General features: G+C 45.8%; 1 protein-coding gene across 1 annotated transcript in view; it reads right to left on the bottom strand.

The window, feature by feature from the left end:
* Positions 1-2,592: 2,592 nt before the first annotated feature.
* Positions 2,593-23,384, bottom strand: part of LOC141337390 (uncharacterized) — a 33,953-nt gene continuing 13,161 nt past the window's right edge. The window contains exon 10 of the mRNA XM_073843202.1: positions 2,593-4,604. The gene's annotated coding sequence lies outside the window, so the exon portion shown is untranslated. The remainder of the gene's footprint in view (positions 4,605-23,384) is intronic.

Genomic DNA, 23,384 nt, shown 5'->3' on the forward strand with positions numbered 1-23,384 from the left:
AGAAAGGACGGCAACGTTTTCACATTGCTTTCGCACATTGCAGCATCCCAATCATCCACTGCTGTAAATATACACACTGTATAAATAGAGGATCCTAGGATAATTTACCCCTCTGGATCAAGCACACGGTGAGCTGGGAGAGGGGTGGCTTTTTGCCTGGCCTGAAGTGGCACCGTTCCTCTTGCGCTGTGGTCACGTCAGCATTCCTGCGATACCTTTCCTCCGTCTCCTCCCTTTCTCCCAATCACACACCCTTGTGTCCATCAGCTGATCGCAAAAACTGTACAGTGTTACATAGGTGTGTTGTAGATTTATCATCTAACGTCTCTGTTGGGTCATGTCATGTTTTATTTATTTTTTACATTTTTTTCCCCTATTCAGTAATATAGAAGTGCTCGTTTTTGATGAATGCTCTAAGGTGTGCAATTATTTTTAAAGAAAAGCATGGCAACAGTAGTTCCAGGCAGGAATTGACCTCATTACAGTTCATTATCACTTTGGCAAATGGTTTCAGTTATTCAAAGGTTATAGCAAAAGAACCAAAATCCACATGCCAACCAAGCAAATAAATATAGTAAACCAAAATATTGATTTCTTGATTTGAATCGATTCTCATTTTTAGGAAACAATATTGATTGTTAAATCCCAAGAATCGCTTAGTCTAGCCTGTTTTCAGTTCATGAACGGAACATCGTAGCACACCTCCCATCCAAAAAATCGCAATAAGCCTTGTGCTTTGTTACATTTGACATGAAACAAAGTATCAGGTTTCAAATGATATCCATTTTATTAAGGTATTCAAACAATAAATGCTGTTTTGGTGCTGTTTAATGTGTAGTGAGAGATCGCTGTTGCGTCTCAGTTTAAGAAAAGTGGCATGTGAAATGATCATCTCCTCCGGTTTAATACCAGTTTCAGCATGAAATAAACATCCGAAGGTATGTTAAAAGAAAGAGTAAAACTTACCGAAATCCAGATCTGTGTCATGTAATCAGTCAATCAGTGTTTACCTCAGAAAAACATATTCGGTGACCGTAAATTTGTTAGTCAGCTAGAGAAATAAACTTTTAGCATTTTGCTAATTATATGCACCATATAACATATTCATTACAATTTGTACAGTTCTTCAATGTTTGAATTTATGTTTGAATAAATCAAGTCAAGTTTTATTTATGACAGCCACCATTTAAATGTTGTTTATATATATATGTATTTATATATTAAAAAAAACCTAATTGGAGTAGAAATGTAGTTATGTCATTTTAACTTTATTATTATTATTAGTGTAATTTAAGTGTTTGTATATAAAACAATATCATAGTAATGTAGTACCAACTGACTCTCATGTATATTTTACAGCATTGAGAGATTTTTTTCCTTGAGAAAATTTAGCATGTACTGTACCTTCTATACATCCAAAATAATCAATAGTGAATCAAATCAGAAATCGGATCAAATCGAGAGCTTGTGAATCAAAATTCAAATGAATTGTGAAATTTGTTTCAAAACCCAGTCTTAGTAAGCAATAGGACAGTTGTATTGTCTAGAGATAGCACATATTCTCTTTCTCTCACTCTCTCTCCTTCACAAAGGCACACACATACAGAATGGGCACCGGCTTGCATAGAAACGTGTTGTCAATTTTAGCAGTAAAATAGTCTAGCAACTTAAAAGCTACATGATATTTCTCCCTAGCAAGGTAATAACAGTGCTGTTTTTGAAGCAGATAAACTTACAGTTCGCTATTAGTCTCTCTCTCTGCGTTAATAACTGCATTAGTCTGCTTTCAATGAATCAAGCCTCCTTTACTACAGTAGTAAACATTTGAAGTCGATTAAAACCTTTCAACTAAGTTGTCCTAAAACCAAAACAGTACCCTTTCTTGTCTTAGGACAACTTTGATGAACTTGTTTTGATCCACTTTAAATGTTGACTACTGTAGCTTTAAAGTGACATTTTGGAATCATGGGATGAGGTCGATAAGAAATTACACTCCTACACTCAAGAGCATTTTAAAACCTGACAAATGTCTTTTATTATGTATAAACAATATCTCGAGGTGTGGTAACTGTAGTATAAGTGAAATAATTGACTCCGGTCCGTTAAATTATTAGAAAATAATGCACACCCAAGGCGGTAATGCGGCCACAGCACAAAGGTCTATCTTCAGTTATTTTTTATACTTACTTAATATTAAAATTATGTAATATCTGCACAACCTAAAATACTTCTTGTCAATGTTCTTTTATGTTCCACCCATGATTTTGATTCAAGTACTGTGAAGTTATTTCTAAGATGTTAGTTACAGTATTATCCAAAAGGCATTATAGATGCCCTCACTATACATCACCTACTACTTCCTCACATTCCTCTTCCGCTTGTTATTATAAACATGTCAGATCAGGGTCTTCTGATGTTCAGGTGTTTGATTTTCTGAAGTGACAACTAATTCCTGTCTTTTATCACACACTGCACATGGTTGAGGTGTTTCAGTGTGCACCTGGAAGTTTGCAATATAAGAGGCAGTAAAACAATTTGTATTAAGACACTTTCTCAGAGACATAACACATTTTAGATGTGTAAAGCATTTTATTAGATTTATTGTAATATTGTTGAGTTTGAAATTGTTTCAGTTGTCATGAACAGCTGATGGTCTCTAATCTGGTATCAAAGTTTGTAGGAGGAGGCAGCTTATAGGCAGCTCATAAATGCAATCGTAACTACTTGAACCAGAAATAAAACTTTTATTGCAGGCTTGTTATAAAACTATCTATTTTGGCATCTGCTTACAGTTCTCATACATTAAACGTGCTGTATTGAAGACAGAACATACACCTGACCAATTGCTTTTGCATTACTGTAACTGCAGTAATAAGCAGAATAAAATAGGCAGCCAGAACATGACTTTTAATGTTATAAACTACAATTTGATGAAGATAAAATCTTAAACTTAAAAGGTTAGTTCACCTAAAAATGAAAAATCTCTCATTAATTACTCACCCTCATGTTGTTCCAAACCCATAAGACCTTCATTCGTTGTCGGAACAAAAATTAAGATATTTTTGATGAAACCGAGAGCTATTTGATTCCGCATGGACAACAACACAACTATCACGTTCAAGGGCCAGAAGGCGAGTAAGGACGTTGGTAAAATAGTCCATGTTATAGTCCACTGTTGAGAAGATATTGTTGAATAAAGTTGTTTTATTCAACATTTTAACAATGTCCTTTCTACCTTTCTGGGCCTTGAAGATGTCAGTTGTGTTGCTGTCTATGCAGGGTCAGAAAGCTCTCGGATTTCACTAAATATATCTTAATTTGTGTTCCGAAGATGAACGAAGGTCTTACAGGTTTGGAATGACATGAGGGTGAGTAATAAATTGTAGAATATTCATTTTTGGGTGAACTCTCTCTCTTTAAAGTCATGTTTATTTAAAAACCAAGACTGTTTTTCTAAAAAAGAGACTTATGTAAACTACACATAATGATGACTGACATTTATAATCAAGATCAATTTTATTGTAATTCTTGACAAAATGTCATTAGAAGGCAGAAGCAACTAATTATAAACCCATGTTGCACCCAACAATAGGCCTTTATCTTTGTTTAGACTGTGTAGTTTACAGCAGTTTAAGAGAATACAATTAAAGTAGCCTAAATGTAATGTTTTACATTTTACAGGCATTATAACACATACAACCGAGGAACTGAGATCTGTAGCACTCTGATTAGCATTCCTTTACATAACTTCCTTTACATACAGATGTATTTTAATTGTTTAAAAATATTCAATGTAATGGTCAAATGCCATTTTTGCCATAAACGTTGACACTCATAATACACTTTTGATTTTTATATATTTTATATATTGATATATATGCTCTCTAGTTTTGTTAAAAAGGCCTGCAACTGTAAAAAAAAAATGACAACTTCCAAGTGATAATATGGCAATATCTGGATGCAATAACACAGAAAAAGATTACACACTGTTCATATACATATACAGCTGACAACCATATATAGATGACTTAAAAGTGATCCTTTTAAGATTAGATTAGCTTTTCATAAATTAGGTTTAAAATAGTCACAAAATTAAATCATATATAATTATGGTAACTGTATTGGTAATACACTGTAAAAACAAAAATCGGTAGCAGTTTATTTTACAGTCCTGTTTCTCATGTACATACTATGTACTTATTAAAGTAATTACACAATAACTATGTAATAACCCTGAACCTACCCCTAAACTTAACCCTACCCCATGTAATTACTTTATATTATCAGTACTTTCTTAAGTAATTACACTTTAAGTACACTGTAAGTACAAGTACTATAAAATAAAGTGCAACCCAAAAATCTGCAGAAAATGTTCTCTGTTATATGTATATTTCCTTTGACTCAAAAACAATACTATGTAAGTCAAAATATGAGTACAAAATATTCCTTGTAATTCCTTTACATTAACACAGCACATTGGAATCTGTTTCACAGACTTTGCTAAAATTAAAACAATGGCTCATAGTTTACAACTTTTTTTTTTCTCCACGCAGTTCAGCTTTTACTTCCAGTTTTAAAAAAATCCATCAGTCAGGTTCAGAGATCTGTAAAACAGATTGAAATTGTTTTTAATAATATACATTTTTTTCACATTCATTCAATACATCAACCTACAACACTGGGACAATTATCTCACTTATAAAAGAAAATAGGCTCCAAAATGATAAAATCCACTTTACTTTTTTTCCCATGAGCTGTAAAACCAGCTCATAACCTCCTACATATATTTAGCCTTTGACATGACCACTTACCTCAAGCTAAAACATCATTTTGACAAAAGAGCACTTAATTTATTGATGTTATTTGTGAAAAATCCTGAAGGTGATATGCTGATATACAGTAAATGCATATGCAGATTCAAATTCAGAGAGTTCAAATATTTCATTTTGAAATATGGAGACATTTACGAACATGCTCGCATTCAGTGAAAACTGATAAGCTTCTTGTTTTGTTTAGCCTGTTGCCTTTGTTCATCATGTTGAAAATTATGAATGGCCACTCAATTATCAACAGAAAAGCTGCTTGTTATCCAATTTAGCACGAATACTTTCTTTACAGGCTTACACAAAGGCACGAGTGGACCGTACGCATCGAAATACACTTGTTAGGCTGAGCTGGGGTACGTAGTAAACTGAGCCTGAGATAACAATCTCCCAACCCCCCTCAAATAGAGAAAGGAAAGCAGGTAGCTGGAAGACTGGACATTCCTTTAAGGATTTATCAAGACGAAACCAGAGGACTAATCTAAGAGCTCCAATCTGTTAAACTGAAGTGGAACCTTTAATTATATCAGAGCTGTTAGGGCAGGTTTGTAAAGCCAGTTTAAATTTCCATGTCAATGCCTTTTTTTCCCTTTTCTACTCTAGATTTAAGCTTAAGATACCCAGCTAAACTTTACATGTAACAGGTAGAGCAGTTGCAATTTCTTAAAATGCATTTATTGAGATAGACATGTAGAATTTGTAATTCAGTTTTAAAATCATAGAAGCCACATTTTAATGGATTTTATCTTTGGAATCCATTTAGGAAACGTAAATCATATACTTCTCATATCTGCTTCCAATGGAGTCCAGACCTGAGGCTGAGGTTACACTTCAAGTGTCTTTCTAACACCCGAATGTTTGGTTCCAGGTGTGAAAATCTTGATTTTTGAGTCCCATGATCCAAAAAGGACAGATCCTTGAAGCGATACGTTTTTGAAAATAGTTTTACCTTTAACACAACACCTACTGCAAAAATCTGCAAAAATCTCTTCTGACAGATCAACAAGACCAACTGACAGTGACTGTCAATCAAAAGCCTTTTTTCAAGTCACATAAATAATAACAAATTGTAACTCTATTTCTCATAATTGCCGCTCACGTGTGCTTTCCTTGTAACTGTGACTTTAAACCTTTTCGCAACTAACGTACATAGCGTACTAGCATACATACTATTCTCAGTTAATAGTGACAGCTGAACACAATTAAGGATGCTTCTGCAAGTGACTAACAGGATATTTAAATACATTTAACCTGGCAAAAGATTGTACTTCCAGACAGCTCACTGTATCATGCCAAAGCTGCCTTGTGAAGTCTTTCCTATTACTAGCAGTTAAAAGAGTCTGTGTTGGTGGAGGGGTGTTCAGTCAATCCCACTCTAAGGAATGTGGCTGTGATGCCCAGGGCAGATACGGGCAGGTGAAGGTATCTATCTTTCAGCAGGGGCCTGATCACAGCCAGGCCTGTGAAGCCGCAGCTCTAGGACACTCACTCAGAATAGAAGGCTGGAAGAGAGAGAATGTGCTATCGGATGCCCTTCCTGTGAGTTCTGTCTTTTCAGAGACTCATCAACTCATCGTGCCTGAAACTATGTGTGTGGATGGTCAGCTGTGTTTATTATTAATAAAAAAGAACAGGATGTCACAGATTATGATTAAATAGTTTCTTATTAGTTTATATTGTAAATGGGCCGTTGTAAACTGCTGTCCCACAACCAAAAAACACATTTTAAAAGCATTTAAGTATTCATATATTAGATGTTTACTTAGATCCTTCTATCTATTGAAGCCCACAATAATATTTAAAATATCAGTAAGCTAAATATATATATATAAAATCATCATTTAGTGGGTACTTTCAATTGGGAGGTGGCTGTCCCAAACTCCTAAATTTCAACTCATAAAAATATTAAATTACTTGATGTAGAAAAAAATGTCACTATCGAAACAATGTATGTTTTAGTCAATTGGCTGAGACAGATTTGAACTACACCCCTAAATTTATGATCAGAAAATATTCCTGTGTCCCCTTTTCTCATAGCTACAGTACAAGGTGTAAGTAGATAGGCCCATCATTCTGAGGTAAATGTGTTCAAAAGTCTGAAAAATCTGTGTGTAACTTTATGGAACGTCACCACTGTTCAGAACTGTGCTAGGTAACCCTGTGCATATTTGAGCTAGGTTTAAAAGTATCTAACATGGTCATTACCGAAACGTTTTTGGTGGCATTTCAGTAGTAACATCTTTGTGTTTTTTTTGGGTGTTATCCCATAAAATTGCCAATACCAATATAATCACGACCAAAACATGTCATCATTGTTTCGGTAGTGACAAAAGAGAACACATAATCTTTTATTTGTGGGAAATAAACAAAATTGTTGTACAGTTATGCAATTTTTTTGTAATTTTGTATGTATTAGTAGTGTTTTAGTATTCTGTAATGTGATGTGGTCACTACCAAAATATTACTGTCACTTAAAAGATTTACAGTCACTACCGATTCATGGGATTTTTGTCAAAAATAAAGTATACTGAACTATTAACTAAGATAGTTTTTGATTAAATGTATATTCAAACTAATAATTCCTTAACTTTGAAATCAGTATGATCTACTTTTTGCATTTTACAAAGAAAAATTTGATTCAAAATGCAACAAATCTCATAAATGACATTTGAAATCTTGTTGAACATGTATTTGTTATTGATTTAGTTTAGTTTAGTTTAGTTCCCTTTCAGTCGGTTCCTTCGACGTCTCGTCGATAGACCGACGAATTGGGATCTCGCCTAGAGAGACCAATCCACTTCATGTGTGTACAAACGAGCCAATGAATATTGGCATGCATGATTGCAGCCAGCTGCGGCTGATCACAGCGTGAGCATATAATGCGCAGCAGGTGCATGCATCATCAAGCTTTCGCTTTGGAGCTGGACCAGTCTATGCAGACGAGTCATCAAAGCAGTCCTCTTCAGCAAGTCTCTTCTTTTGTGTTGGTGGCACGGCGCTTCAGCGGCGGTGGTCTTCCGTGTCGAGTGGAGCACACAGCTGGTTTGCACCACCCACCTTCTGTGTTGCTGCGGCCATCTCCCCTGTGCGCTTCAGCACTAAAAGAGTGAATTTCTCTAAAAGAGCAAATTTCAAGCGGGTGAACGTCTTTATAAAGACGAGGCGATTACATCATGCCTTTTTCCCCGTGTGTTTCTGGATGCGGCCGTTACCTGGCGCCGGGCGATGGCCACGATCACTGCCTCACGTGTCTGGGCACTCAACACGCTGAGGCAGCGTTCGTGGATGAGTCATGCCCGCACTGCGGGAGAATGACTATCGCGGAGCTGCGAACCAGACTCCGCTTCCTGCAAAGGGGCGGGGTTCCAGTCCCGCTGCCCAGATCGAACGTTCCTCCCGGCAAACGCCGGGCGGGCGTGACGTCTGGAAGCAGGGGGCTGGCCGGTCTGTCGGTGACGGTGAGGAATTCCCCGCCGGGGGTTCCCCCTTCCGCCGACGCTCCGCTGCCAGTGGAGCTTCCGAGAGAGCGGGCGGGCTCTCCCCTGGGGGCACCGCCCGTTACTTTCGGGGCTCCCCCCGACGAACAGATGTCGGTCGCGGCATCGGAGGGAGAGCCGGATTTCTCCGGGGAGGAGGAAAGCACGCTGTCGTCCGCTGGGCGGTCAGCAGTGCCGGATACCGACCCAGAAATGATGGCTATGCTTGCCCGGGCCGCCGAGAGGGTAGGGCTTGAATGGAATCCTCCATCACGTCCCGAGCCCTCCCGGCTGGATGATTGGTATCTCGGGGTGGCTCGCGCTGGTTCTCAGCGTCCCACCCCAGTGCCTTTCTTCCCGGAAGTGCATGAGGAACTCACTTCGACGTGGAGGGCACCTTTCACTGCCCGAAACCGTTCGAGTGGGACCTCCTCCCTCACCACCCTTGATGGCGGAGCAGCGCGGGGATATACGGGCGTCCCGCCGGTGGAGCGTGCGGTCGCGATGCAACTGTGTCCGGGCGCCGCTTCCACTTGGCGGGGCGATAACCCGTCACTCCCGTCCCGGGCCTGTAGGCACTCGTCGGCACTGATCGGTAGTGCCTATACGGCCTGTGGCTCCGCTGCCTCCGCCTTGCACGCTATGGCGTTGCTACAGGTGCATCAGGCTCAGGCACTGAAGGACCTGTACGAGGGTGGTCACGACCCGGAAGTTCTCCGTGAACTCCGTATCGCCACGGACCTCGCGCTACGTGCGACGAAGGTGACCGCGCGGTCTCTGGGTCGTGCCATGTCCACCATGGTGGTCCAGGAACGCCATCTCTGGCTGTGTCTGGCAGACATGAGGGACTCTGAGAAGACCAGGTTCCTCGACGCCCCGGTGTCCCAGACCGGCCTCTTCGGCGACGCAGTGGAGAGCTTTGCCCAGCAGTTCTCCGCTGCCAAGAAGCAGACTGAGGCCATCAGTCACATCTTGCCCCGGCGTGCAGCTGCTGCCTCCACCCGGCCGCCGGCGGCACCTCAGTCTGCTCGTCGCCGAGGGCGGCCCTCGGCTTCCGCCTCCGCTCCACAGCAGCCACCGCAGCAGCCTTCACAACGGCGCCGTGGAGCCGGTCGTCGAGCCGCCGCCCAGCCCGTCCAGGCTCCCAAAAAGACCACTGGGAAGCGCAAGAACAAGAGACCCTGAGACGGGCGACCCAGAGATGGAGGATGCTGCTCTTCGGGAGATGGTGATCGCACCACTCCCTCCCCCGGAGGAGGGCCGGGCGGAGAATCTTTTGTTTGTTTTTTTCCCGCCGCCGACCGTCAGGTCGGTGGTACCCAAATTCTCGACAAAAGAGCAGATTTCTCTATCTCTGGGTCCCTTCGGGGGCCCACGGGGAGTGCGCGGGTCACCCCAGCGCCTCACCCGTCCCCCCCCCTCGCCAGTGAGCAACGATGGGCGGTTCGAGAGCACGGCAAGACGGACTACTCACGCACCATCGGCTCCTGCGCAGGTAAGCGTCTCGCACACACTACATACAGACGCTGTGATCCCGCTTCGGACCGGCTACGAGACGCCCGGGCGGGGTCCCTGCGCCCCCTATCGCTGCTCCCCCGCGGGTACGTCGGTGGTCCCCCTGGTGCCACTTGCTCATTATCTGGGAGCCTGGAAAGAGCTTCCCAGCCCATCTTGCTGGCTCCTTCGGACCGTCAGACTCGGCTATGCGATTCAGTTCGCCCGGCGCCCTCCCAAATTCAGAGGTGTCCATTTCACCTCAGTCAGGGCCGCAGATGCTTCCATCTTGCGTGCAGAAATTGCAACCTTGCTGGCGAAGGAAGCAATTCAGCCGGTCCCTCCAGCCGATATGAGGTCGGGCTTCTACAGCCCGTACTTCATAGTACCCAAGAAAAGCGGCGGGCTTCGGCCGATCTTGGATCTGCGCGTCTTGAACCGGGCCCTTCACAGGCTACCGTTCAAGATGCTCACACAGAAGCACATCTTCAGATGTGTCCGTCCCCAAGATTGGTTTGCAGCGATCGACCTGAAGGACGCGTACTTTCATGTGTCTATCCTTCCACGCCACAGACCTTTTCTGCGGTTCGCGTTCGAAGGCAGAGCATATCAGTACACAGTCCTGCCCTTCGGGCTGTCCCTCTCCCCCCGTGTCTTCACGAAAGTCGCGGAGGCGGCCCTCGTTCCCCTCAGAGAACAGGGCGTTCGCATTCTCAATTACCTCGACGACTGGCTCATTCTAGCACAGTCTCGGGACCAATTGTGCGAACACAGGGACTTGGTGCTCACACACCTCAGCCGGTTGGGTCTTCGGGTCAACTGGGAAAAGAGCAAACTCACTCCAACTCAGAGGATCTCTTTTCTCGGTATGGAACTGGACTCGGTCACTCAGACAGCACGCCTCACGCAGGAACGTGCTCAGTCTGTGTTGAACTGCCTGAATATGTTCAAGAGCAGGACAGCGGTCCCACTGAAACAATTTCAGAGGCTCCTGGGGCATATGGCGGCAGCAGCAGCGGTTACTCCGCTAGGGCTGCTCCATATGAGACCGCTTCAACACTGGCTTCATGGCCGAGTCCCGAGGAGAGCGTGGCTACGCGGCTCTTACCGGGTTCAAGTGACACCGGCCTGCCGCCACACCTTCAGCCCGTGGTCAGACCCCTCGTTCCTACGGGCAGGAGTACCCTTGGAACAGGTCTCCAGGCATGCTGTGGTATACACAGATGCCTCCACCACCGGTTGGGGAGCCACGTACGACGGACAGGCAGTTTCAGGGGTTTGGACGGGCCCCCAGCTAACTTGGCACATCAACTGCCTCGAGTTGCTTGCAGTACGTCTCGCCCTGCTCCGACTCAAGGGGCACCTACGGGGCAAGCACGTGTTGGTCCGCACGGACAACATTGCGACCGTTGCGTACATCAACCGACAAGGTGGTCTACGCTCCCGTCGCATGTCGCAACTCGCCCGTCATCTCCTCTTGTGGAGTCAGAAGCATCTGAGGTCGCTTCGTGCCATTCACATTCCCGGGTCGCTCAACCGTGCGGCCGACGAGCTCTCACGAGCTGCGCTTCCCGGAGAGTGGAGACTCCACCCCCAGTCGGTCCAGCTGATTTGGAGACGTTTCGGCGAGGCTCAGGTAGACCTGTTCGCCTCCCAGCAGACGTCCCACTGCCGGCTATTCTTCTCCCTGACCGAAGGAACACTCGGCACGGATGCGCTGGCTTGCAGCTGGCCGCGGGGCCTTCGCAAATATGCGTTTCCCCCAGTGAGCCTTCTTGCACAGACACTGTGCAAGATCAGGGAGGACGAGGAGCAGGTCCTTCTGGTAGCCCCCTATTGGCCCACCCGGACCTGGTTCCCCAAACTTGTGCTCCTCGCGACAGCCCCTCCCTGGCAAATTCCTCTGAGGAAGGATCTACTGACTCAGAGACGGGGCACCCTATGGCACCCGCGTCCAGACCTCTGGAAACTACATGTCTGGTCCCTGGACGGGACGCGGAGGTTCTAAGTGACCTACCCCAAGGGGTAGTTGACACTATTACTTCGGCACGAGCGCAGTCTACTAGACATGCCTACGCCCTAAAATGGAACCTGTTCGTTGATTGGTGTTCCTCCCATGGAGAGGACCCCCGAAGTTGCCCGATCAGAGCCGTGCTTTCCTTCCTGCAGCAAGGGTTGGAGCGTAGGCTGTCCCCCTCAACCCTTAAAGTCTATGTGGCTGCTATTTCCGCTAACCATGACCTCGTAGAGGGAAGGTCGGTAGGGAAGCACGACCTGGTCACCAGGTTTCTTAGGGGCGCCAGAAGGTTAAATCCTACTAGGCCCCCCTCTGTACCCTCTTGGGACCTGTCTCTAGTCCTTACAGCGCTACAGCAGGCTCCCTTTGAGCCCTTGCATTCAGTCGAGCTGAAGTTTCTCTCAATGAAAACTCTGCTCCTGCTTGCATTGGCTTCCATCAAGAGGGTAGGAGACCTGCACGCATTTTCGGTCAACGATTCGTGCCTAGACTTCGGCCCGGCGGATTCCCAGGTAACACTGAGGCCCCGGCCGGGTTATGTGCCCAAGGTTCCCACTACTCCCTTCAGGGACCAAGTGGTGAGCCTGCAAGCGCTGCCCTCGGAGGAGGCAGACCCAGCCCTGGCTTTGCTTTGTCCCGTCCGAGCACTAAGATGCTACGTTGACCGGACACAAAGCTTCAGGACCTCAGACCAGCTCTTCGTGTGTCATGGAGGCAGGCAGAAGGGGAATGCCGTCTCCAAGCAGAGGATGGCCCACTGGATAGTTGATGCCATTACCCTGGCCTATCAGGTTCAGGGTGTGCCCTGCCCCCTCAGGCTGAGAGCACACTCAACGAGGAGTGTTGCATCCTCCTGGGCGGTGGCTCGTGGCGCCTCGCTGAATGACATTTGTAGAGCGGCGGGCTGGGCGACCCCTAACACGTTCACAAGGTTCTATAGCCTTCGTGTAGACACAGTCCCCTCCTGCGTTCTCACCTCAAACGGGTAGAGACATAGAGAGGCCTTGGGTCGGCTTGTTATATTGCTCCAGAGTAACCCAAGAGTAGCTCTGTTGAGTTCCTCCGCTGAGCGGACACCCGACGTAGCGGAACGTCAGGCGTCAGGCCCTTATTCGATGAATCCTGCAGAACCGGTAAGGGGCTAGGCTCTACGTAGAGACTTAATTGCATCTCTTACGTTCTCCACATTGCGCCCTAGAGGCTGTGTGTTTCCCCGGTAGGTCCTCTACCACTATACGAGGGTTCAATCACCTCCAATCTTCCATATACCCTGAGTTGAGTCATATGTGTATTGCTCCGAACCTCCGATCGGAAGGACGTGAGCTCCGCATATCCCCAGTGTTCCAGCTTCACTGAGATGGTGGTGCTATGTTATATGGTGACTGGTTCTTCTTGATGCAAGCCCCTGGCCAAAGCCAGTAATAGGACCCAGGAGGCCCGCTCAGGACACTGGAAGGGGCAGCAGCCACGGCGCTTTGTTAGGGATCCCAATTCGTCGGTCTATCGACGAGACGTCGAAGGAACCGACTGAAAGGGAACGTCTCGGTTACGTATTGTAACCCTCGTTCCCTGAAGGAGGGAACGGAGACGTCTCGTCCCGTCGCCGTGGCTCCTGTACCGCCGCTGTGGGCCGGGCCTGTCCCAGCTCCTCAGCGAAATCTTGATGATGCATGCACCTGCTGCGCATTATATGCTCACGCTGTGATCAGCCGCAGCTGGCTGCAATCATGCATGCCAATATTCATTGGCTCGTTTGTACACACATGAAGTGGATTGGTCTCTCTAGGCGAGATCCCAATTCGTCGGTCTATCGACGAGACGTCTCCGTTCCCTCCTTCAGGGAACGAGGGTTACAATACGTAACCGAGACGTTTAGTTTACAGAGTGTCACAGAGTGGAAATTTGCCTTTGACACTGGTGACATAAATACATCTATATTATTATTTAAAAACACATCACACATTAACAGCACAACATAAAATTACTCAAGTTTAGACAACTAACCCAACTAACCCCAAACATTCCTTACACATTACAAATCCATAGTTCATACAAAAAAATAAATAAATAAAATAGTTGAATCCATTAAATCCATTAAACCATGTACTACCAACCACTCTCTTGCATTGTCATTGTTTTTAATTTACCTCTGAAAAATGTTAATAAAATAGCAAAAATATATATTTACAATGTAGATGCCAGGAAAATCTTAATAGGTCAATATAACCTTTTTAATTAAATTATTATTACTGTGTTTCGGTAGTGACACCTTTGGGGAGAGGACAAATATTCAAACTTTTTAAAAATACAATATGAAAATTAACTGCACAATTACTAGAAATGTGTACCTTGGATAATAATTTGCATACATACACGTTTTTGGAAAAAGACAATTTTTCCAAGACGATTCCAACTCTGACTTTGAACCAATTCTGTAGAATGGCCCAAACCAATATATGTTCAAAAGTAAATTATCTTTGGATTCAAACTGCAGTCCATATAGGCTTCAGTGGAACTACTGGAATGTCAGGAGGTTTGATTGAGAAAAATGACCATGAGCTTATTGACAGTCTGGTCTCTAATTAAAATTGCTTGACCTTTGTCCTTTCATTAAGTTCCCATCAGGAAGATAACCCCCACATGCCAAGCAAATGAAGAAAACTCGTGTGAACAGGCATTTATATTATATGCAATCACTCTATTTTGTATATATACATTTCAGTAGTATACATCATGTATGTATATATAAATGTACAGCCTTTGGCTGCAACTTATCTCAAGAGATATAATCTAAATACTCTGACTTGACCCTAGAAATTATAAAAATGTGTTCTCATCTTGAACAGAGGTGGTATTTATCCAAACATGAGAGGAGAACATTTCTTGCATTGCCAGGTTATTGTTAAATGTCAACCAGTTGAAAAATCTTTTTGTTGATATTAACTAATTTCTCGAAAGTTGATTTTCGAATGCAACTGATGTGTGTTAATATATGCTAACGGCTGAATTTAAGAATACATGGACCAACAGTCACATTGATCGTGTTACTTTAGGAATATTTAAAGTCCACATATGGAACTCAGATGCGGTGAAATATTTCCTTCTGGGCACTTCTGTTTGTCTAGACAAACAAGACCAGACTTCAGTGGTGGTCAAACTTGTGTCTGTTGTTCAGAACAGCTGGTGGGTGTTTATTGCATATAGTGTGTTAAAGAATTGCAGTCTTGTTCGTGTTAGAAAAGATATCTTTCCTACCTTGTAAACTTTAACCAAACAGTGTTTTCACCATTGTGAACACACAATGAGACAGTCTAGACTTCCAGAAAGGAAATTGACTTTTTTCTTTCTAAATACACATTAGAAAAACCAACAAACAAACAGCAGTATAAATTGTACACCTGTTAGTTTCAGGTTTTTCACAGAACTAGTAGTAGCAGCATGAACTACTACTATATTAAAAGTCCAATGAAATCCAAGAATGACATAAAATGTATAAAGTTATGCACAGAAGTTCCAAGAAACTCACAGGAAGTTTGAAATATCCATGTATGTTTGCCATGAACTAATTATCACCCCACATAAATGACTTCACTGCTTGTAAAGTCACCCAAGCAAATTTATCCTCACTGAAAGCGGCCATCATTAAAAGAATGATGAGCAGCACAGGATGGATAAAAAAAGCCTAAGCGAGGGGACAGCTGGAGAAGGATAAAATATAGATGAACTTTGAGTATGTCAGCCACTGTATGACAACAACACAGTAAGAGAAAACATTATGCTTTTTTTCTTTTTCGCTTACAATATTGGTAGGTTTGCAAACAGCTATTAATCAAATGAAAAAGAGAACAATGTCAATTTAGTTGATAAAAAAATAATAATAATAATAAAATATTAAAGGTTGCATGGTCTTTGAACAGGTGGATTGGAACAAGCTTTAATTTTCTGCCTCACAACTGTGGAAGAATAGCCATTGGCTCGACTCAAGGGCCTATTGCGTTTCTTTTATCCCGTTTTGTAAAAATAGCTGCAATCAAGGAAGGTGTGAGGATTTACAGGGAGATCAGGGGGACATTGGTGGATGTTCCCCTTGTGAATCAAACGTAGGCTTGCTGGGTCACTGTGGTGGGATAGACCTACATGGGCGTGGTCTCAACATAAAAAAAAAATCATTTCATGACTTCTCGCGGAGGGCGAATCAGAGACGCTTTAGAAATATGAGAGGGGATAAAGTAGCTAAATATGAACACACACTCCCAACAACCTAAACCCAAATTCTCAAGTCTTATTGCTTAATGGCCATGAAAGATTAGCTCTTTAATGTTTATGACACCTGTCATTGAGTGACTTATATGGTAAGATCCGGCAGAAACAAGTTTTTCACGTTTAAAATAATAGGTCACCCGAAAATAAAGTCTGGCATCATACTTGCCCTCATCTTGTTTCAAACTCATGCCAGTTTAATTTCTTCTTAAGACCACAAAATAAGATCTTTGGAACGTAACATCAAACCTCAATGAGGTACGATGATGGGTCACATTTTCATTTGGGCTTAATATATGGTTTGATTTTAAAGTGAATAGCTGTTTACATTTCATCAAACAAAGAGAATAACGCTGGTTATAAAGCTGAAGAAAAAGAAGCCTTTGATTAAAGGATTAGTTTACTTCCAGAATAAAACTTTCCTGATAATTTACTCACCCTCATGTCATCCAAGATGTTCATGTATTTCTTTCTTTAGTCAAAAAGAAATTAAGGTTTTTGAGGAAAATATTCCAGGATTTTTCTCCACAAAGTGGACGTCAATGGGGATTAACGGGTTGAAGATCCAAGTTGCAGTTTCAGTACCGCTTCATAGGACACAATCCCAGCCGAGAAGTAAGGGTTTTATCTAGTGACTCGATTGGTCATTAAAACCACAAATGCTTGCCTTGCACTAGCTTTACTTTACACATTACGTAGTCATGTTGAAAAAGCTCATGCGTGACACAAACGGAAGTACCGACCTTGTGTTTACAAAGTGAATGTGCAAAGAAAGTGAAACGCCATTTACAAAAAAGGTTAAAAGATATATATACAGTGCACAGCATAAATGAGTACACCCCCTCTAAAACTTAACAAACTGAGCAATTACTCTTCACTTGAAAGACATATTAGGATTCTTTGGAGATATAATGTTCCAACAGGCCTGCTTGATCAATTACCAAAGAAGAATGTCAAAATTATTTAGCAAATTAAGATTTTCCTGTCAAAGTGATAAAATGTTGTGTTGCAAAAATGAGTACACCCTCCTGAAAATTACTAAATAAAACTAAAAAAACAAAAAACAAAAGTGTAGGTTTAAAGCTATTTTTGATCAACCGGTAAGTATACTGAACCAAAACTTTTAAAGACAAGTAATTTCCTGACAGTTAAAGGCATTTTATAGCCTACCGAATCATACACAGACTTAATGCTGTCAACAATGAAACCACTTGGGAGAGAACTGCCAGGTGACTTATTTCTTGGCAGAAAAGAGGACAGTGGTACAAGAGAAGTACCAAATTATTGTTTTAAGTGTGAAAATATAGCAGAAGTAGCACTGACATTCAAAAACAATGGACTTGTGACAAGGCTCCTGAAATAACCAGGTCTTCACTTTATGTTTTCATTTAATGATGAGTGAATTTTTGCTACAAAATGAGGCGGAGAAATACCATGTAAGAGTATCAGAGCCGGCAAAAGCTATGAAAAGAGTGACACTTTATCTCACAGAGTACGAAGCAGCCTGCAGAAGTTACATGCATGGTTATTGTCACCACTAGAATTACCTACTGTAGCCAAAGCACAGTAAACGTACTCGGTTACTTTCGTAACCTCGGTTCCCTGAGATACGGGAACGAGTACTGCGTCGTTAAGACGCTTATGGGAAAAAGCTCCTTTTTCTCCTGAGACTGAAGTATTTCAATAACGCAGTGAAACTGCACGACCATTGGTTTGTGCAGTGAGATGAAAACAAACCAATGGCTCGGCAGCGGAGCTGCACGAGCCTGTGGCAATGATTCGCGCCCGAACGCGCCAAAAGGGGCGGAGAATTCGGCTATATAAGCGTGCATTTTGCCACAGGATCTCAGGTTCTTCGACTGAAGCGACGACTGAGTCGTGCAGCTACTTAGCAACGGCAAGCAACGCAGTACTCGTTCCCGTATCTCAGGGAACCGAGGTTACGAAAGTAACCGAGTACGTTCCCTGTCGATACTACACTCGTACTGCGTCGTTAAGACGCTTATGGGGAACCAGTACAATCCCGCCGTTGCTAAGGTAGAGGAACGACTGTATGGCCCTAGCACAGGATGGGCTAGTAGGAGCCAATTTGCTCAATAGGATAACCTAATGAACATTCCGTTCCAAGGAAAAACGATACACTTGGAAACTCCCAGAGGCCAAGTGCATGCATAGCAATACTGGTAACAGAATTCCTCATGCAGAAAGGACCCTAGTCTGCAAGACAGGGACATCTAGATTATAAAACCTAGCAAATGTGGACGGTGAGGCCCAGCCTGCCGCCGCACATATTTCTGCAATGGATACTCTGCTGGACCGGGCCCATGACGAGGCGACGCCTCTAGTCGAATGGGCTCCTACCCCCATGGGACATGGCAGACCCAAAGAAGAGTAAGCCAGCATTATAGCTTCCACTATCCACTTGGATAGTCTATGTTTTGTGACCGATAACCCTTTGTTGCGGCCTCCAAAACACACAAAGAGCTGTTCTGACTTCCTAAAAGAAGCCGAACGCTCCAAATAACACCTCAATGCTCTCACGGGGCAGAGGGGATTAAAGCCTTGGTCTTGCTCCGAGGGGGGAAGTGCCAAGAGAGAGATAACCTGGTCTCTAAACGGTGTTGAGAGACTCTTAGGTACATAGCCGCATCTCGGCTTCAGGATGACTTTAGAGTCATTTGGCCCGAATTCTAGGCATACAGGATTTATGGATAGAGCCTGTAGGTCGCCCATACGCTTGACTGATGCCAATGCTAGTAGCAGGGCAGTTTTTAGCGTTAGAGGTCGAAGGTCAACAGACTGCAGCGGCTCAAATGGAGGGCTCTTCAGAGCTCTCAGCACTGTGGGTAGGTCCCAAGTAGGAACTGTGACGGGGCGAGGAGGGTTGAGCCTTCTCGACCCCTTCAGAAAGCGAACGATCAGATCGTTCTTTCCCACAGACTGACCATCCATAGGGACATGAAATGCCGCTATGGCCGCCACATAAACCCTGAGCGTGGAGGGAGAGCGTCCCTTGTCCAACAGCTCCTGAAGAAATGACAAAATCAATGATATGTCACACAAACTCGGGTCTGCACCGTGGGTGGAACACCAGGCGGAAAAGACAGACCACTTGAGTCCATAGAGTCGCCTGGTAGAGGGTGCTCTGGCCTCAGAAATAGTATTTAAAACGGTCTCGGGGAGATCTAAAGGCTCCCGTCGAGAGACCAGACGTGCAGCGCCCACAGTTCCGGTTGGGGGTGCCAAAGCGTTTTGTTCGCCTGCGTTAAGAGATCTCGTCTCAACGGAACAGGCCACGGTGCTGATGACAGCAGCCGGTGGAGATCTGGGAACCAATGTTGGTTCTGCCAGAAGGGGGCCACTAGCAGGATTTTGAGTCTCTGTTCCCTGACCCGCCTGACTACGTGTGGTATCAGGGCGATCGGGGGAAAAGCATATAACAGGAGATTGGGCCAGTCGTGGGCCAATGCATCCTGCTCCTTTGAAAAATAAATTGGGCAGTGACAATTGTCTTTTGAGGCGAACAGGTCTACCTGAGCCTTGCCAAAGACTGCCCATATTTCCTGAATCGTCTGGGGATGAAGCATCCATTCGTCTGAGGAGACGTTGCTCCGAGACAGCAGGTCTGCTCCTTGATTCAGCCTGCCAGGCACATGAGTTGTTCTGAGCGAGCGAAAGTTGAGCTGAGCCCATCGCAAGAGACGTTCCACTAATGTGAAAAGGCGTCTCGACGAAAGACCTCCCTGGTGATTTATGTACGACACCACCGTCATGTTGTCCGAGCGGACTAAGACGTGGTGTCCCTTTAAGACTGGCAGAAGTGTATGGAGGCCTAAACACACTGCTAGCATTTCTAGGCAGTTGATGTGAAGGCGTTTTTCGGCTTCTGACCACTGGCCGAATGCCGGCTGGCCATCGCACAGAGCTCCCCAACCTGAGTTGGACGCATCTGTCGAGACCATCTTCCTTCTGCACGCCATGTCCAGGGGAACGCCCTGTTCCATCCAAGAAAAATTCTTCCAAGGAGTCAGCGCTGTGACACAGGTCTGATCTACCTTGATGCGCAGGCGTCCTAGACGCCAGGCCTGAGGCGGAACTTTCGGTTTCAACCAGTACTGCAGAGGGCGCATTTGGAGTAGGCCCAGCTGGAGTACTGGAGATGCTGAAGCCATAAGACCCAGCATCTTCTGAAAAGCTTTGAGAGGGCGAAGGGCTCCGATTTTGAAGGAGGCCGCGAGCTTTCGGATGGCTTGAGCTCGCTGCGGCGCAACCATTGCCTTCATTTGAATGGAGTCGAAAACTGCTCCCAGGAACGTAATACGTTGGCTGGGAGACAGAGTGCTCTTGGCAAAATTGACCCTGAGTCCTAGGCATTGCAAGTGGCTGAGGATCACGGATCTGTGATGTATTAGCTCGTTCTCTGACTGGGCCAGGATGAGCCAGTCGTCGAGGTAGTTCAAGACGCGGATTCCCTTCTGCCTCAGGGGGGAAAGAGCCGCGTCCATGCACTTCGTAAATGTGCGAGGAGCTAGAGACAGTACGAACGGAAGGACTGTATATTGATAGGCCGCTCCCTCGAAGGCAAATCTCAAGAATTGCCTGTGGTGGGGGGCAATCTGGATGTGAAAGTATGCATCTTTCAGATCCAGCGAGCAAAACCAGTCCTTTGTGCGTATGTGCGAAAGGATCTGTTTTAGCGTGAGCATTTTGAATGGCCGTCTCATGAGGGCGCAATTCAAACGCCTGAGGTCGAGGATGGGCCTCAGACCGCCATCCTTTTTTGGGACGAGGAAGTAGCGGCTGTAAAAGCCTGACTCGCTCTGTGCTGGGGGAACCGTTTCCACGGCACCTTTTGCCAGCAGATTCCTCACCTCTGTACGCAAAACCTCTATGTTTTTGCTGTGAACTGAGGTGGAGACCACTCCGCGAAAGCGGGGTGGTCTTCGAGCGAACTGCAGTGTATAACCTCGTTCTATTATGCCCATAACCCATTTCGACACCCCGGGGATGGCTTTCCAAGCCTCGGCCCGTGTGCTGAGGGGTTGCATTGGTTTGAGTGGTTGGGTGCCGCTTAACAGCTCTGGAAGAGGAAATTTGCTCTCTTTTTGAAAATGTTTGTTTTTTTATTTTTTCCGCTATCACAGCGGTAAGCTGTAAGGGTGCTGACAGAAAGGGCCCGTGAGTTACAGCCAGTTTGTTTGGAAACATGCAGCGCTCTGAACCCGGAACAGAACGGGGTGTTTGGAGGCTGAAGAGAGACATCTTGGGGGCTGGTCCGGCTCTGGCGAGACTTGACCCCTTCCTCTTCCCTGTTTTTTTAAATCAGGAAGACGCTGAGGCGCCTGGTCCAACACGACCTTGGGTCGGGGTCCCTGACGTCTAGGGAAAGGGTAGCGTCTGGCCGAGCGGGAGCGATGACGTGGCTCCACCTGGGGGCTGGCTGAGCAGCTGGCGGGCGGTCTTTGCAGGCTGCTGAGTCGGCGCCGGTTTGGGGCGACTAGGAGCCGTTGCAGAGCTTGTGCGCTTTGGCAGGAAGTGTCGCATAGCCTGGGACGACTTCTGAGCGGCGGTGAAGCGCTCCGCAAACCCCTCTACTGCTGGGCCGAACAGACCGGTAGGAGAGATGGGGGAGTCAAGGAAGGCGACCTTGTCAGCGTCCTTGATCTCCGTTAGGTTTAGCCACAGGTGGCGCTCCAGCACCACCAAGCTGGCCATCGATCTGCCAATCGCCTGTGCCGTCATCTTAGTAGCACGCAAGCCAGGTCGGTCGCGCTGCGTAGTTCACGGAACGCAGCGTCGTCCATGCCAGCCTCATCCATACTGCGGAGGAGTTTTGCTTGATAGACCTGGAGGACCGCCATTGAGTGCAGCGCTGATGCTGCCTGTCCAGCCGAAGAATAAGCACGCCCAGCGAGAGCTGAAGTAGTTCTGCATGGCTTGGACGGGTGAGTAGCCTTTGCCTTCCAGCCGATGGCAGTGGGCGGGCACAGATGCGCGGCCACAGTCTCATCTAGGGGGGGCAACTTGTCGTATCCTTTCTCTTCAGCGCCGTCAACCGTCGTGAGGGCGGAGGAAGAAGAGGTACGAAGGCGGGCGGAGTACGGAGCGCGCCAGGATTTAGAGATCTCACCGTGAACTTCCGGGAAGAACGGTGAAGCTCGCTGACGAGGGGCTTGGCGGCGCCCCGGCAGGAACCACTCATCCAAACGACTTCGTGCAGGCTCCTCAGGAGGAGACCAATCCAGTCCCAGCTCTTCAACAGCCTTAGATAGAACGCGGAAGAGTTCGGCGTCCATACCAGCGCTGGCGGTGCTGGGTTGAGCAGATGGACAGGGGGCGGGGTCTTGCGGCGAGCCCGACAGATCCTCTCCATCAGATGCAGCCAGAGACATGCTGTCATCCATGGCTTCCTCCTCACTCACTCCAAAAGAAACCAGATCGCTCGCGGCAGCCGAGGGATTTTGGTCTGGATGCGTGAAGAGAACAGGAGATTCCTCTTCATGTGGTGAAGGTGAGGCACGCGGGGGATCAAGCCGGCGTGAGCTCACCAATCACCGTGCGCCGAGTCGCTCTGCCCCGCTGCTTTTTCTTCACAGGCTCTTGTGAAGAAGAAAGCGGGAGGGCGCGAGGGGCGGGGTCGCTTTCTGAAAAGAAAGCTAGCCGCGAGCGCAAAGAGGAGAGACTCATGTCCCCGCAGTGGGAACAATCCGTCTCAGTGAGCGCGGCTTCGGCATGGGCGGAGCCCAAGCACGAGACGCACTCAGCGTGACCGTCAACAGCGTGCAGAGGGGCTCTGCACGAGCAACAGAAACGCCGTGGCATTTGAAACAACGCAGTTGAAATTTGCTCTTTGGAAATATGCTCTTTCTATCGCCGGATCGCGGCAGGGAATCGCGTCAGCTGCTTGAAGCGTCAAACGACGAGCAGGCGGATCCGCTGCGAGGCTCTTCAACGGCGAGAGGCTTCTTTCTCGAGCGAAGGTCAGTCAATGTCAGCGAAGATGTGATGTCGTCGCTGAAGGAGAAGGATCTGAGATCCTGTGGCAAAATGCACGCTTATATAGCCGAATTCTCCGCCCCTTTTGGCGCGTTCGGGCGCGAATCATTGCCACAGGCTCGTGCAGCTCCGCTGCCGAGCCATTGGTTTGTTTTCATCTCACTGCACAAACCAATGGTCGTGCAGTTTCACTGCGTTATTGAAATACTTCAGTCTCAGGAGAAAAGGAGCTTTTTCCATAAGCGTCTTAACGACGCAGTACGAGTGTAGTATCGACAGGGAACTCATTTAACCTCTTCCAAGGCCCATATTTACAAA

The sequence above is a fragment of the Garra rufa genome, chromosome 6, assembly GCF_049309525.1.
Source record: "Garra rufa chromosome 6, GarRuf1.0, whole genome shotgun sequence".
Lineage (NCBI taxonomy): Eukaryota > Metazoa > Chordata > Actinopteri > Cypriniformes > Cyprinidae > Garra > Garra rufa.